The following is a 12,992-nucleotide window of genomic DNA, read 5'->3' as shown; positions in this document are numbered from 1 at the left end:
ACAATCAATTATGTTTCGATAAAGAATTAATTTAAAAAATATATAAAAAATAAAAATAAAATGCAAATTTCTGCAGATGCTCAACAAGCCAAGCAGATGCATAATTTTTGTTGCACAAAATCTTAAGTGTTTCAGTTTCCTTATCTGTGAAATAAGGGATTCAATGAGCTCTTGATGCTGAGCAGGTTTATTTTCCTGGGCCATTTATGAGGTTGTGACTGTGGTAGTGCTATCCTGGAAAGAAGTGTGAAGCTGCCTCAGAAAGGGCAATTGACTAAGAATGTCTGCCATGCGTTTAGGATGAAAAACGTGGCAGACATATCACATATTAAAAATCCTATACAGACAATCTTTAAATTTCTTAACTTTCCATTATTCTTCTAATTCATAGTAGTATTTCAGACATCTTAGGAAAAAGAAAAATTTCTTTGAACGATGAAAACAAACCATCTAGGATCCCAGTATTCAACATTTGTGAGTATGGCTGTGTATGGGTGTAAAATGAACAGTTGTTAAGCCCAGACTTTTGAGTTCAGATCTTCTGAAAATAACACCTGCCCTTGGCTCACTGACCTCTGTCAAAGTGGTTCTACAGCTTTGTCTGTATGGTCAGGAGTAAAAGGGATGTGTCTGTCACACTGCCAGAATTTCCAAGTGCTGCTGTGAAATAAATTAGTTCAGTTTTAAGGAGACATGGAGAAGATGCAGGTAAAATGTGAGGAAGTTGTGAAAAGAGGGGGAGAAGTTTCTTTTTCTTTCTTCAACTCACTTTGTTCTCTTTTATATTTAATTCAATTTAATACATATTCAGATACAGTAGAAACAAATCACCTAAATGTCAAATGTTAAGGTATTTCCATTTGATGGACTACTACATAGCCATTAAAATTGTCAATGAAAAATTCACAGAAACAATGTGGAATACCAATGTTCTAAAGTCGGAGGAAAACAGAATATGAAAACGTACACCACTTCAAACAACATCTGCATGGGGAGGGGGGAAGATGAAGTGGAAGTAGTCTCAAAAGATTAGCATTTAGTTTTGAAGAATAAGTTCACAAGTGCAATGTTTCTTCATTTTCCAAGTTTGCTACAATAAGCATATATCATATTGCTTTTACAAAAGGAAATAAATTATTAAAACAAAACTTACTACATTTGATTTAAGTGAATGTTTGCCTTGTTAACTATAGAAGCAATCTAACAATAATAAAGCAAACTGGGAGAATGAATTCACCTTTAATCTCATTACTTGGCAACATGACCATTTTAGTTTATTACCATAAATATATTTTGAAGTTTGAAATTAAAAAGAGGGAAGTGTCTGTAGCTGAAGTGTTAGGCTATAAAACTCAAAGGAAGCTGGAAGTGTTTATGTTAATTCAAAACCCATCTTCACATAAGCTCAGGACTTCAAAAGCTAGAGCAAGGAATATGATAATAGTCAGAAGAATATGCCCCCTTCTCATTGGTAAAGAATTGAGGCAAGGGATTTGAACTGGGTGATTCCATAAACTATTGTCTTTCTTTCAGTTTTTGGCTGACTGCATGGAATAAAACACCAGTTTTTCCCATTTGTGAAAAGACATCGTAATAATAACGATAATATAAATAACAATCACTTAGCATTTTCCCATTTACAAAGCACTTTCAGTTGATTTTAATTTATTCTTAACAACCCTAGGAGGTAGGTATAGTTATGCTCACTTTACAGATTAAAATACTGCGCTCGGAGACATTAACTGACTTGTCCAAGATTACACAATTACATTGAGATTCGATTCCAAATTCCAATCATTTCCACTCCTGCCACTTGTAGAAGACTGAATGTTTTGATGAAAAACTCCACCCTCCCTTTTGGAATGAGAAAGATCACGTCATCACAATACATAAAACTTGGGGGACACGCTCCCATACCCACAAATCTCTATCTTGATCAAACATACCTAAGTTCACCCACTGGAAAAGGAGAAAAAAATTTTTGCTGAGACTCCTGGTTAAATATTTTAGCACAATGATTCTCAGAGGAGCATCAGAATCATGTGAAGAGGCTTTTCCAACCGGTACACCAGCACCCAGCAGGTTTCTCTTATATCTTCCTATAGACACTAGATTTACTACAGCCACAGAGAACTGCCCCTCCATTGCACCAGCCTTACTGATGTGTGCTGTTTACTGTGTTCTGTCATTCACATGTCTGAAGGCAGGAAAAACCTTGGAAAATTATGGTTTGGGCAGAAGAAGAACTCTAGGGAATGTAAAGCCTATTGTGGCTGACAGTCGTAAAAGTCTTAGAGCTCTAGACAGAGCCCGGACATATCAAGAAAGAGTCCAAAATTGAGAAGTTTTTCTTAAAGGAGGGTCATAGTTTGCTAGTGAGGTGCAGGGCGCCGGTTCTCCTCTGTTTGGGCACTGCCTCGTGCCTGTTCTCTGTTCTGTGACCACCAGGTCCCCAGGCACCAGTGCTTACAGAGAGATTATCTGCTGCCCCGTAGGGTTCAGCCACTGCAAGACAACAGCAGGACAGACGAGGGCATCTCTCCCCTGCTCGTCCCTGCTCAGCCTCTTGATTCACAATTCTGGCAGCAGCTCCGTCCCTCTGACTACAGCTTCTGCCAGGCAGCTCCTCTTCCGTAGCCCAAATTCTCAATGAGCCCCAGGGATGCTTTTCCTTCCCAACCCCCTTCAGTCCCAGGAAACAGCTTCTCGTTGTTGCTGGTCTCTGAGAGCTTCAACATCCCTTGTTGGCCTCCTTAACCCTGCCCACGGCTCTGTAAATTGTCCCTTTATTAAACTCCCTTCACAATCTTAACTGACCATGCCTAAGAATCAAAAATAGACAGAGATTGTTGTAAAAATTCCTAGTTATACCTAGTTATTCACATTTCTTTTAATCCTGCTCAACTTTAACTTTAAATGCTACGCTACTGTGATCATCTGAGGTAAATGCATTGATATTTTACTAAAGAATATGTTTATATTTTGTTGCTATGTAATTTAACCTACATAATCCCCAAGGCCCCATGTGCTTCAGTCTCAGCTGAAAGTTATATTCCAAGGAAACATAAATCTGACTTTGAAAAGTTTGGACAATATTGTAGACATTTTCTGTAGATTTTTAAACTGGGTCATCCAGGTGTTTTATGCAGGATACCCACCAAAACGTTTTCCAGAAATTATCTTTAGGCTTCAGAACTTACCTCCAAAATTCCACACCCAGTATCACTGCCAAAATTTCTCCTGTTCTCTCTCATCTTTGACGGTGCCTCAGCACAATTCTGCTCTCTCTGTTCACTTCCTCCACTTGCCCGCGAGCCCCTTCCCTGGCCTCACAGCCAGGTGTGACCACTGAGACTTAACTACGCTCTGGTCACTTGGCTGGAGAACTCCCAGTGCAACCCCATGTCACCCGATCCTTCCTCAATCCCCTGAGAAGGAGGCATGTAGCCTTCTGGGAATTGCTCTGATATTTTTTTCATAAATAAATTTAATGAAAATTTTCTGATGAATAAAATTCTTCCCTTCACTTTGGTGAGGAACATGTTCAACACTCAGGTATCCTCACCTAAGAGGAAAGCTTTTCCCTTCATACCTCAAGCCTATAGCCTTAACAACACTCAGCCACCCGAATATAAACATACAACCTAGGAGGAAATGCATTTTCTCCCTTGATGGGAGGACCCTACCTCTGAAGACAGAGCAAAAGTCACACCAGTGGAAAAACCACAACGACCGATGGCATTGTACCCTATGTTTATCCATTTTAAAGAATAGTTTGCCCACTCAGTAAAAAATCAAGATGTTTTCTTTCCCTTTCTAGAAAGAAAGAAGCAGACATAAACATTTTATGAAGGCACAGAAAGCATCTGGATAAATCAAGAAAATACAGTAAGTCTACAGCCAGATCTATGATGAAATAGCAGAGAAGAACATCAAAATCATTCAGGTTTCTTTCTATAAGAAATCCAGACTGCAAGTCATTAAGTCCTATACATTTACCTCAAAAATTCAGTTCTGTTGCACAGAATTTAAAATAATTATACAAAATTATAGAATAGACTCTGGCCAAGAATAATCTCATCAATTTTCAATGTCACTGCCACAGCACAAAGCAAAAGGAAAACAAAACTAAAGGAAAACTCAAGAATTGCACATACTTTTTCTCAAGTTTTAACTCCTCCTTCCAACTTACTAAGATGCCCTGACATTTCTCGCCAAGGGCAAACCCAACAACCAAATGAGTGGAGACACAGAAAAGAAGAGCAGGCCAGAGGTGCCAAGCATCTGGTAAACCAGCCTGCCCCAGGAATCACTCCCACAGGACCAAGAAGGAAAATTGCTCCTATTTTCCTTCAGAGTCAACATAAAATGTTAGGACATCTTCCTTCATCTACTCAATGACAGCTAGAGAATGTATATGAGAAAATATGGGTAATCACGTTAGAAATCTTTATGGCTGTAATCCTGAATAATTCACAGGAAATTCACCTTATGGGCAAGTAGCTGAACCAGGAGGTCGTCCCTGGTGACTTACTGCTCTAAGAATTTCCAGCAAATAGAGCAATGCACAGATGAAGCCATCCATGCCCCACACCTTCAACTCCTGTAAATATTGCTCAGGTAGGGCAACCCTACAAAAGGGAGCACACTGCCCTTTTCAATTTCCCAGGGCTTTGAGGGAATTCAGGGAAAGATTAATAGTAAAAGTGATGGGAGTGGGGGAAATAGATGTCAACAATAAAAGCTCTAATCAGACTAAGAGAGGGGTCTCCATCACAGATGGTATTCACCTTCCCACTAAGAATTCCAGGAAATTATAGAGGTGGAGCAGAGTTGAGGAGTCCTTCCAAATGGGCCTGTGAATAGCTCTTGGCACCTAGTAAGCCAACTAGGTCTTCGCATCTGCAGCAAAGCCCAGTAGGAAAGAGAATAGAATGAGTGGGTAATAACCCGGTCTCTGGCCTCAGAAAGTCTCATGCATGAATCCCAGCTGCCCCACTTACATCACATCCTTATCCTTCCGAATTTCAGCTGTCTCATCCGCAAAATGGGGTTGCTGTGAGGATTAAATGAAATAACACGTATAATGCTCAGTGCCTGGCATATAATAAGCACTCAATAAAATGGTGGCTTTGGCATCATGACCCACTCATTCTCTTACACCTTTTCCCTCTCCCCTTTTTACATAAGTTCTTTTTCAGAAACCCTCCTTAGGCTCAGAGAGTTTCAACAGGAGAATCCTATCCTTTCCCCTTCAGAGCTTTTACTATTGATGTTGGCTACACAAGCAATGATTTGACACCACCACCACCGCCAAACCACCTCCCCCTATGCCTCACATGACAAGCCAAAGTCAGACCCAGCTGGAAAGCTAGGTAAAATGTAAAAATCCATGAAGTCAGCTGTTTTCAATTATAAACATAATGTAATAATCATACCCACAACCTCATACTTCCAACCTTTGTAGGAAGCAATGAACTGAAGGAGAAAATTGCATGTGAAAATATTACAACATGCAACAATAAGAAGGAATTGTTATGCTCCACTTTTAAGGGGGTGTAAAAGAGGAGGGAACGTATACCCCAATCATGGGCATTATGGCACAACCGAACCAGCATTAGCTGAAACGGAATTCTGAGATGCCAGTGCATGGCTTGTTTACAAAACTGAGCACCATTCTGTAAATCAGGACCAGCTGGAAGGTTTGATCTGAAACAGATCTGGCCATGGAAAGGGAAAATCTTAAGCTGCCTCAAAACTGGCTTCATTTGTCTGGCCTTGGACTAGCTGAAGACGCAGGGTGGACCCTTCTGTTTCAGTCTTTTTTATTTTTCTAACTAGGGAAACTTACCAGGGGCCTAGGTTCCAGAGTTCAGCACAAGATATAAAGCCTGTGTTTGTAGTTCTCCCACGTTTTTATTCAGTTTAGCACTACCTAGAAGTGGTATCGCTTGGGAGGGGCTCAGCTTTGGTGTCAGACTACAGTGGCTGTGCTGTGTGACTTGGGTGGCTCATTTCACTTTGGTTTTTCTAGTCTTCCTCATCTCTAAGCATAGGATTGGATTAAATGACTTAATGCAGATAAAATAGTTCTTGGCACCTAGTAAGTACTCAGAAATGTTAGCTGTTCTTATTTCAATTCCTTGCTCTTATTGGTCTCATTATTTCAAAAGTTCTTTTTTGTTTTAATTATCAAAGAACAATAGAAAAAATATGATGTTTGAACGCTGGCTTCATCCCCGACTTGGGTTTGAACACTGGACCCCACCCATAAGGAGCACTAGCTTCTAATTAACGACCCTTCCAATGCCTCCCCAAATCCAGTATTTATACTACAAAGGCCAAAAGAAGGCCGAGGTCAATGGTTCTTTGGGAATGAAAAGTTTCCTCCCTGTGTTCTCAATAGCGTGGGCCAAGCTTTTTCCACAGAATTCTCCTTGAGCTCTGAACTTCAGGGTGTTTTCAGGCATTGTTCTGTTCTAAAACATCAGGGTGTGTCTTCCTTCCCATTCTAATGCAAATGAGAAAAATTTATTCATGGCCAATTACAATTAGAAGCAACCAATAGAAATTCAAGGATGCTGTCACAGCCAAATTGCTTCATTTTCACTTCTTATTTTTTCATGAAAAATTCAGCACTCTTGGGATTTATGGAAGCAGTCAGCAGAATGTGTTATAAACACCTTCTTCAAAGAAGCCCTTGAGAGACTGACTGCAAAATTTTTCCCTCTGATAATCCTCCCCCTGCCAGTTCTGAATAATCCTGAAACCACCCTGACATAAAAATTACTTTCCATCCTCCCAGAAGCCCATGTGGTGGGGTAACACGGAGATGTGCCCAGTATGCTCCACACGGATTCTGTGTCAATTATTCTGAGGCTTTGTATAATTGCAACAACTATTTGATAAGCTTACACGAGGCTCTGCGGTGGTGGGGAGGACACAAAATGACCAAAACATGACCCTCATCTTCAAGAAACTTGCGCTCCAATGTGGAAGAAATTATCCTCTCTTCCTATGCAAGCATTTTAAAAAATCAGTAAACATGCACTGTTTGCTTTATGCTTGTTCTCCCACAAGTGTCCTCATTTCTCTGCGTCTTACTCTCTTCTCTGCTCACGAACTCTTCCTCCCTTGGCCACTGTCTCTTGGTCTCTGGTCTCTGTACTCTCTATCCTGTACCTAAAAGACTGCTTACTCCTCTGGGTTCCTGCTTTCCCTAGGTTCCAGAAGGGTCTGGGTGTTATGAGTGTGCGGGGGGGGGGGGGTGGGAGTAGTTTGTGTATGGGATGGCAGAAGACAGTGTTTGCTGAGAGTTGGGTACACCGCTAAGTTCCAGAAAGTTCTTCACCTTCCCTGAGACCAGAGTTGTCTTCAGCCTCAGGCTTGGAACATGCCAGGAAATAAGGAGAATAAACGAGTCAGTTCAGACTTCTTCATGCAACCACATATCTGCCCTGAGCCTCTAAGTTCCCCAAGTGCTCTAGGAGATTTTTGAGCTATCAGTCTGGCTTCATAGTTCCTGGGTATTTGGGAAAAGCTGATGGGGATATTCCCAGGTGCCTCCCACCTCTGTTAGGAGCTCTTCTTGAGGCCAGGAGTCCTGGGCTTGTCTACCTGTGTGCCTTGGGAGAGATACAAGTGGGCTGAGGTGAGAACAGGAGGCAAGAGGGGAGAGAATTAGGAAAGACTACACTGTCAGCATCAGGGCCCTCCAGATCTCCAAGGAGACTCCAGCAGAAAAGAGATGCACAACGAGGGGGAGAGGGGCAGCACCCACAGCCACCTCAGGGCCCAGGGGCTGAGCTGTGATCTCCCTTTGCCAAGCAGAAGGGACTCTCTAATCACCGAGTCCTGCCTACACTTTCTCCAACTTACACTGACCAATATTATGCTCGATGAACCAACCCTACCTCCCATGCTGTGTGCAGTCCTCACTGGTGATGCTTTCCTGACAAGACATATCTTTTTCCTATCATAGGAATTCATGAGCCAGTGAGAATCCACAAGGTCCAGAAACTATACTCAAAACCAGGTATCTTCTAGATAAGGGGCCTATTGCAATGGCCCAGGCAAGAAATGATGTTGTCTTGGACCAGCGTGGTGGTGGGAGATATGTATAGTCTAAAGATGTACTTTGAAGACTGGACAGCAGGACTTGCAATTGGGTTGGAAGTGAGGGATAAAGGAAAGAAAGGCATCGAGAACATCTCTGCAGTTTGGCCAGTGGGGTGGGTGGTGCAGCTATTGACTAAGGTAGAGAAGGAATAGGAAGGACCCGTTAAGACATATAATATTGGGAAACCTGTTAGGCATCCAAGCGGTCACGTGTAGTTGGATGTGTGGGTGTGGGTCTCAGAGGAGAGGAATCTTTCTCCAAATCTGTCTCCCAAATTGCTGCTTAAATTTGACGGTGGAGGGAATGCCATGGGCTGAGGATCTTGCTCCCTGAGAATAGAAACCATAATGAAGCATCTGGAAGCTGTAACTATATGTTATTTCACTTTTTATTCATTCTTTTTTTTTTAGTAAATATTTACTATATGGCAGTTTTGTGCTAGTTGCCAGGGGAAAAGTGCCAGCATAACAGACACAGCCCCCACCCTCTCAGAACTTAGATCTAGTGGAATAAAACAGGATAAAAAAATTTAAAGATACAACAAAGCAGGGCACAGCTTCTGAAGTCAAATAGAGCTAGAATCAAATCCTGATTTAGCCTCTCATTCAAAGAAAACTTTGACAGTTTTCTTAGCCTTTCTGTGCCTTTGTTTCTTCATCTGTAAACTGGGGGTAATATTTCCTACCACACAGCTGTGAGAATTTAATGAAATTGTATATAGTACTTAGCATAGTGTCTGGTACCTAGTGAGCACTTGGTAGACTTTAGCTAGTGTGGCAGGTGCTATGGAAATCATGGCAGGGCCATGCTGCTGAAAAAGCACTTGTGAGGGCCCCGGGCAGGGCAGAGCTGAGCAGGTCCAGGAAGGCTGCTATGGTAGGAAGGCAGCTATGGTAGGAAGGTTAGATTGTACGGCAAGTACGATGGAAAGTCATGGACAAGATCTGTGTAGGGGCTGGGACTGTCCCCTGTGTGCCCTTCTTGTCCCCACTCCTCAGGTCCACCTGCACTTGCAGGCTAAGTCTCCCTCCCACCCCCATGCCCCACACATGCAGGGATAGGCCTTTCTTCCAGATGATTCCTTTCCAATCTGTGAAAACTCTGCATTTTCAGGAGTGATGACAGGATGTGAAGAAGGTGAGAACAGGAGCCGGAAACATCTGCTTTGTTAAGTGGACTGTTGTCTTTCCATAATTCCCTTTCAACATTGATTGATCAGGAGGTGGACCATCCATGAATAATGCCAGGGTAAATGTGGGCAGGAAGAATTCAAGAGCACCATTACTCCAGAGAAGCTCTTTTCCTCTGGCCCCTGTAAAGATTGTTTTCCTAGTTCTGAAGCTTGGCCAAAGGCAGAGCTGCCCTGCCCTGCCCTGCCCTATGAGGCAGAGAGGCCCAGGCTCCTGGCGCTACAGGCAAAGCTCTGGGGCATCTCCTTTCCTCACTGCCTCCTGGGACTTGGCCACTTAAAGATCATCCATCTCTCCCTCTCTTCACTTTCCCATTGCTTCTCTGACTTTGGTTCAGGCAGCAGCCTCTATCTCGAGCCTCAACCAAATCAAGTCACAGAAGTCACGGTCATTCTTACGAGAGCTTGCTGTGGAGGGTTAGCGGTGGGAGATTGAAGGCCCGGTTCTGGCTTGAGTGGGTCGAGCTGCAGTGACTGACGCAGCAGGGCTGGACCCAGCACTACAGCCAGCTTGGCCCCATTTCTAACACTCGGAAGAGGGCTGGGTTTCAGAAGAGAAACATTGCACAGTACGAACACAAGAAACATCTGATACGGTAAGAAAATGTATAATTTTAAGCCCTACAAGAAAACATGCACACAAGAGTTTAGCCACCTTGGGCATGTAGTAAGAAAGAAAATAAGGACAATTGGAAGAATCGGCATGACACTTATAATTTAGGATTTTTTTTACCCCAGGATAATAACAGAAGGCTTGTTTCTGTGATTCCAATTTTACATTACAGCCTGCCAGACATGGTGTGTCAAGACATTGCAAATGAGAAGGAAAATTTTTGTAAGGTCATCATTGTTTAGCAGAAAATTCCAGTTAATTTGGGAGAAAAATATGTGTTAAACCTCAGAACGACGGAAGACTCATTTTCAAGAGACGAAAGCCTGACTCTCAGTTCGTAGAACAGGGATATCACTGCTGCTTTAAATGTTAAAACTTATTTGGGGCAGGCATTTTCAAAAGGCTTTCAAAAGAAAGGAAGGCTTTCTTGTTATTCCTAAGTCTATCTCTAAATAAATGCAGGAGTGGATCTCCATTGCAACAATAGAAATAAATATCCACTTTATTCTTTAAGTTTCCTGGGAATTTGGGATCTAAACACACTAAGAAAATAGATTAATGGGGCAATTTGATGACAGGGGTCTCACCATTTAGACTCTTATTTATATGGAGCTCAGGAATGTTCTGAGCACCACTATTCCTGCTACCTGAAGAACCAAAGTCTTGGCTGGGCTGGAAAAAAACAATGACTGGATGCTGAGGGAAGAATGGGGATGATGGTAAGATGACCCTTCTGCCACTGGGATATCCTATAATTACACATGCTCTAGGCTCATGCCACCTGTGTCCAGATGGGATTGAAGTTTGGGGTACATGACTGTGGCAGGACTATGATATTCAGTGGCACGGGGAAGGACCTTTGGATGAAATGACACTCATGTTTCTGTCCCATTTACTTCAGATAAATTTCAGCGACTCCAAGCAGATGTGCTTTGTGGCTTAATGCAGGCAAAAAACTGCTAATCATGAGATGTATCTTTCCATTCATTTTCCATTTAGAGTTTATGGACAAGTGGTCACTCACTCCCTCTGCCATCACCTGATAAAACCCCAATGTTTCACCTACTCTACATTCTATCTTGGTACCTGAACATGGCTGGAAAAAAAGTGCACAACCACATTGACAGGTCTCTTTTCAAATTCTCAAGTGAGACCTGTCACATACTTCCTTGATTTCCTCTGCCACTCTTCTACACAACTATTTCATTCCTTCTCTCCTTTCTTCAGATCCGCCCCCAACCTTGCTTCTTAGTGCACGAAGAAAAGAGCACTCAAACTTGCACACGCTCTCACCACTTATCTGTATCTGTGCCTATGTACTGCCTTCTCTCTTGCTGCAATGAGTAAGTCATTCATACCCTAGCAAAGGGCAAACCTTCCACTTACGCACAGAATCCTGCACCCTCTCTTCTGCTCAAGGACATAGCTCCTGCAGTTATATCATCTTCCTCCTATTTTATCAATTTTTTCTGCTCTACTGGATCATTTCCCCCATCATACAAACAGCGGTACTCCTCACCTTTTTTTAAAAAGAGCTTAACTTGACCCCATAAATCCCCTGTAGCTACATCACTTGGCTCCTTTTTACAGCAAAACTACCACAAAGACTTTTGTGTACTTATTCTTTCCACTTTTTCTTCAATTCTTTCTTGAACTCACCCCAGTTTGGCTTTCAATCTCACACTCCATCAAGATTGCTTATGACAACATCTCTAATGACCTTCTATTGCCAAAAAAGCAATGCTAATTTCTAAGTATTCATCTAACCTAACTCATCAGGAGTATTTGACTGAATTGGTCCTTTCCTCTTGAAACATTTTCTTTACTTTATTTCCAGGAAGACCTCAGTGGTTACTCTTTCTCAAACTCTTCTGATCTCTAAACACTGGAGGGCTTCAGACTTTATCCTGGGACCTGATGTCTTCTCTATCCACACTCTTTCTCTAAAGATTTCTATTAGTAACCTGGTTTGAAATATTATCTATAAACTTATGGCTCCCAAATTTATATCTCCAACCCCAACAGCTTCCCTTAATGCCAAGCTCATATTTCCAACCTCTTGCTCAACACCTTATATGTCATAATGGAACTCCTGTCTTTCCACTCAGATCTGATCCTCTTTCAGTTGTCCCCATGTCAATAAATGGCTTTTCCATTTTAACCAATTGCTGAAGCCAAAATTCTTGGAGTTGTCCTCTCTCTCTCACACACTCACATTCAATCCATCACCAAATTCTGTCAACGCTTTCTTCTAAATAGCTATAGAATTTTCCCATTTCTCAGCACATCCACCATTATCATCCTGTGACAAGGCATCATCCTTCTCCTTGACAACTACAGTGGCTTCCTAACTGGTCTCTCTTCTACCCTTGTCCCTGCCCCCTAGAGTCAGAGTGATCGTGTTAAACTAAGTCAGATTATGTCTTTTATCTGCTCAGAACCCTTCGATGCTTCCTATCCCAGAGTAAAATCCAAAGTCCTTGCATGACCTATAGTGCTCTTTCTTCAGATATCCACATGGCTCACTCCCTCACCTCCTTCAAATGTCTGCTTAAAAACCACCTTATCTTTCTTAAATAGTGCTCATCCCATTGCTCTCTATCCTCTTTTTCTGCTTTATTCTCCTTCGTAGCACACATCCTCACCTGACTAGTACTGATTTGTTCATAGACCATCTCTTTCCCTCACTAGAATATGAGCACCATGAGAGCAGGCACTTGATCTGTTTTGTTTATAGCTATACCCCTATACCTAGAGCAGTGCTTAACACATAATAGGCATTCAATTTTAATGTTTGTTGAATAAATGAATGAACGAATGAATGAATGAATGAGGTCATTGCTATGAAATATTAAGAACTCCCCTCCATCAAGATGAAAAAGATGCATAAGAGCATTCATTATGCTATAAGGGTGGATGCTCTACCCATGGGATTTTCAATGGGAAGTCAGGTCACTATGTCAAATGTGGAGAAAGACAGCAGTTTGCAAGATGCCACAGAGTGCCTCTCCCCAACTTCTGCCTGCCTTGAACCCAAAGGAGGAATTAAAGGAGACAGAAATTTTTGCAGT

This window comes from Cynocephalus volans, chromosome 3 (genome assembly GCF_027409185.1).
Source record: "Cynocephalus volans isolate mCynVol1 chromosome 3, mCynVol1.pri, whole genome shotgun sequence".
Classification (NCBI taxonomy): domain Eukaryota; kingdom Metazoa; phylum Chordata; class Mammalia; order Dermoptera; family Cynocephalidae; genus Cynocephalus; species Cynocephalus volans.
This window is presented reverse-complemented; position numbering follows the sequence as displayed.